Source organism: Phyllostomus discolor, chromosome 4 (genome assembly GCF_004126475.2).
Source record: "Phyllostomus discolor isolate MPI-MPIP mPhyDis1 chromosome 4, mPhyDis1.pri.v3, whole genome shotgun sequence".
Lineage (NCBI taxonomy): Eukaryota > Metazoa > Chordata > Mammalia > Chiroptera > Phyllostomidae > Phyllostomus > Phyllostomus discolor.
The window spans coordinates 175,534,216-175,539,104 of NC_040906.2; the positions used below are offsets into that span (position 1 = coordinate 175,534,216).

The 4,889-nt window shown below is 32.4% G+C and overlaps 1 non-coding gene across 1 annotated transcript; it reads left to right on the forward strand.

Moving 5' to 3' along the window:
* Positions 1–659: 659 nt before the first annotated feature.
* Positions 660–790, forward strand: LOC114495866. Its single transcript, XR_003684529.1, has one exon. It is a non-coding gene; the product is annotated as a small nucleolar RNA SNORA51 (small nucleolar RNA).
* The last annotated feature ends 4,099 nt before the right edge of the window (positions 791–4,889 follow it).

Sequence of the window (4,889 nt, forward strand, 5' to 3'; positions counted from 1 at the left end):
AAATTCACCCTATTACACTCTATTTTGTGGCTCTCTCTATTATACTACTCTTCAAGTAAATTATATTGATAAATTGAAATTGATTTTTCAATTCCTATAAAACTCTAAAGTTAATAAATTTCTTTTTATTAAATTACTATTTGATTATTAATAGTACACAATTGATTAAATCATAAAAAATAAAATTTTACTAGAAATGCACTAGTTAATGAGATGAATAAGTCTCTTAAAGTTAATTCATATACTCACAGATGAATATGACTTATTGCCAGAATAAAGCATGGTTCAGTGGAAATTAAGAGCAAATGGCAAGAGCAATGGGTCACCAATAAATTAAGGTCTTACAAAAACATGACTTAACGATTGTTGTAAAGTACATTATTTACAGTGCAATCTCAACATATTTCAACTAGATTAACATAAGACAAATAAGTACATGAATGCACAAATACAGGAGGAGATAATTAGTTGACTAGTGATAGTGAGTCAACTTGCACCCAAACAAAAAAACTCATAAGAATTTTTCAGTGTCCAATAATCTTTTGTTAGCATTTAATGAAAATGTCTTTTATAAGTCTCAATACATTTTTAAGCTAACTTATTTCTGAAATGTCTTTTGAATGCCAGGTGATATCTTTGATAGCTCAGAAAAAAATGAAGGCCTCTCAGTGCTTAGCACAGGCTGTGTTCTTATGCTGACACTACAGAAAGAGGAGATGAAGTAAACCCACTCGTAATACAACTCAGCCCAGACCCTTTGTCTGGTCTGTATTCTGAATGGGCGGCATGGAAGGAAAATTAGAAAAGCTTTTACCTCTTTTATTTGAAATCATGCAGCAAAAGAAGTAGCTGAGGCAGTTCTTTGATTACAGAGATTGGTCAGACAAGATTATTTTGGATTGTCCTTTTTGGATATTTGTTTTGTTTTGGATCTTTTTGTTCTTTCCTGTCTTTTTTTTTAATGTTATCCCTTTTTTGTTTCCTTTTCCAATTCCTGTTCCTTCTTTTTATTTTTTAAAACTCTTCAGAAGTTTCATTTACATACTTCACAAATGTAATGCAATCAAACTCAGGTGGGTTAAGATTTCGACTTTTTACATTTTTAAAACTGCTTGGAACTTGGACCACAGAAACATTCGGGAGAGGATGAGTTTTAGAAAAACATACAGATGAAAGTTAATGTAGAAACTGATTTGCTTAAAGTTGCAGCGCATGCTCACATCCACCAGAAAGCTTCAGTACAACCTGGAAACATACAGTGCAGTTTGTAGACCTCTGCCCTCAGCCCCCAGGATCACAGGGTCAAAAGGCTACAGTGAACTTAACTTCATTTAGTGCTCTGCATTCGTACTTCCTTGTCATTTTTCGTCTCTAGAGATTCTCCTCACTTCCCTGTTATCTCAACATGTTACTTTTCATTGAGGAAATTAATAAACAAAAGTGAGTATATAATACACTTTAAGTTTTTTTAACTGGAAGATTTTTTGTTTGTATTTTAAGGGAAAGGGACAAGAGCTAATATGTCAATATACATAAAATATAATGCACTTCTAAGTTAGTGAAAAAACAAGTTAAATATACAAAATAATTTTTACTCAGTTTTAAAAAAACTATTTATTTAGGTCTTACCTAAAATCCTTAAATTAATTGTTCATTCAGATGGTACATGAAATTTATGAGAAAAACAACATAGTTACTTAATTACTCAATCAATAGGTTATTGCTATATACCCAACACTTGTTTAGTTGATAAAATAAAGGTTTTAAATGGAAGACAGATCAGTGTCAAATTTGTGAAAGATAATAAGGATCTTCAGACAACCAGCATTTAAGGATACAAAAATTTATTTTTCAAGGTCACCTAGGCATTGAATCTTTTTTTGTTTTTTCTTTCTAAGGATGATAAGAGCCTGTTTTCAATTATTCCCTCAAATTGAAGTTGGATAGTGTAAGATATTTCCAGGACTGTTGATGTAACATCTGAGTATAAAACCACAGTGCCATGTAAGAATTTGTTTTCAGTTGGATTATCTTGTCAGAGATTCCAGGGACCAAGAAAGCTACTTTTAAGATACTATGCATATGTTCTTGTCTTGCATAGCTGCCAAACTTCTAAGACTCTGTTTTAGACTAATCAGATGAGGTGCTAAAAATTAAGGGATGTGAGCATTGCCTGGACTTATTAATCCATAAGTACCTGACCTGCTTCAGGTAGTATCAAAAATGTGATTAGGTTTTAAGGGATCAGAAAGCTATAGAAGGGAATGGTGAGCTCTTTTAGAGACCCACTGACAGAGGTCTTTGTGACACTGAGTTTTTGAGGAAGGTTTTGTGGGGGAATTGGATATAGTGGGATTTGGGACCAATCACCTTTTAACATATATGATTAGGGGATAATTAACTGAATTGCTTGGGTCTCTCTAAGCAGTAAAAGGTTGTCAAGAATTTCTGAAGAGAATTAAAATCCAAGGGTATGAGTCTACCCTTTAAATATAAGGCAGGAACAAAATCAATTGGCAGGTTTTAAATTTGAGAGGGAATGAGTGTAGTTGAGAAAATTCTTCCCTCTTATTGAGCCAAGTGCCCCTGTGTGATTCTGCATCAAGAAAAAACCTAGTTCCAACATAAAATGTATTCTTTGTTGTTGTTGTTAATTTGTTTTACCTTATAATAACACTATTTTAAAATATGTATGCTAAATATCCCTCCCCCCGAGACACAATTCTCTACTTGAGAATTTGCACTGTAGAGAGGTTGGTCTGTTAAAATCAAACATAACAGAGACCAGACTTGAAAGCTCTCTATGAAAACAAAATCTTTTTAGTTATACAAGCAAATCTTAATCTAGTTTATTTTACAAGATAAGCAAGTTTACTTGACTTGGATTACTTTTTCCTTTGAAAACCGTAAGTGAAACAAATTTTTCTTCCAGATTTGTAAGAGATAACTAGTAACCAATTCCCTCTCATAAAATAAAATTATAATATTGTAACCAATCACTTTGAAGAATAAGTCACAACTTCGACCCTATATAAAGTGCTTTATAATAATATGACTCTTAGCTTCATCCCATGTTTTGGTTTGAGTGCTCTTGGCTTGCAAACTATATTTTTGGTGTGTGTATAATAAACTTTTACTAATTGCCACATTAGTGATTCATTAATTTTACTATTCTGAACTTTTTGACAGCTTAAAATTAGTGTTTTTTGGGATCAGAGTTTATTTATATAGGCCTATAAGATAGAATATATCTTTAAGACATATATATATGGATAAATAGATAGATATACATATATATATATATCCTAAAAAAGATATATATAAGTTCTTTTATAGGATAAAAGAATCCTTAAAATTTTATATATATATATATATATATATAAAGTAAAAAGATTTACTTTTTTAAACCTAGGAAGTGAAAGAAACAGCATGAGGCTTAAAAAAAGCATCTTATGAAAGAAGTCTCTCACATGAACCAGAAGAACAAGCTTGGTTATCTTTGTGGATTAAACTTGTTTTTTGTCTGTGTTCAACATGTTTATGGAATGATTTTTATTTTTAGTTGCTCCATCAGACCTCATGCTCATCTAAATGCTCACTTGCTCTTTCTGTGACTTGGTGGTTTCTTTTTGGTTTAAAAGAAAAATGTGAAGATTTACCCCAGACAGCAATGGCAGTAGTAAAACCACATTAAATCTGGTTCATCCTTTTTCTTATAAAAAGTTATTTTCTCACAGAAAGGAAAATGCCAGTGTATTTCCAACTTTGATGCACAAATGAATTTGGGTCACACTTCATACTTACTTATGTTCAGAAATATGAACACTGGTAATTGGGATCAGAAAGTGATCTTTGATGATGGTGTGCTCTCAGATTGTTGCTGTGCATTAGGAAAATATTCTATGATTATTGAAAGGGATGTATAATAGAAAAGGTGCTAGAGATTTGCCACTACTGATCTCAACAAATAATTCCCAATTAAAAAGAATACAACTATGTTTTAAATAAGATGTCATTATTATTCCCATTTTATATAATCAAGAAATTGAGGCTGAGAGTGGTGAGGTCTACCTGAAATCACATAGCTATTAAGCGACAGAACCAGCCTCACTCAAGAGTTTTGTGTTTTTGCCCCAGTTGGTGTGGCTGAGTTGGTTAGCCTGTCCTCCAGTAACTGAAATGTTGGGGGTTTAATTCTGGGTCAGGGCACATACCTAGGTTGTGGGTTCCACTCCTTGTCTAGGTGGGTACAATTCCCCATCTGGCCAAGTATTGGAAGCAACCAATCAATGCTTCTCTCTAGCATCAATGTTTCTCTCTCTAAAAGCCTTTAAAAAATGTCCTTGGATGAAGATTTTTTTTAAAAAAAGAGTTTGTGTTCTTGTCTAAGAGGCATTGCTACCTCATTTCCTCCTTATGACTCACCAAGTTTCAAGGGAATAGACATTGTAGAAATGGTTTTATTGAGACAAAACACAGTATAAGAACCATTATGATTCCAGGTTGTTGTAACAAAGTTGGCTACTGTACTACAGAAAAAATATAATTTCTACAAAGCAAGAAAGCTGAAAGCAGATATATTATTCAATAAATATGGAACAATCCCTACATTTGATCTTACTGGCATTTATTTTCATTCAAGAACTAAAATAATACTTAAATGATGTAAGCTTCATGATGTCAGAGAATAATTAAAATTTCCAGTTGTGATAAGATTCTACATTAGGTGAATAATGCCATAGAAAGTTGTATAAACTTATTTTTGAAATACACACAACTTGAGGTTTGAAGGTGATGGAATCTATTTATGCTGTATCAGTCCCTGGTACCCCTTTGATTCTGCTAAAATGGTATAACCTTATCTGATAAATCAAGAGCGCAAACTAATG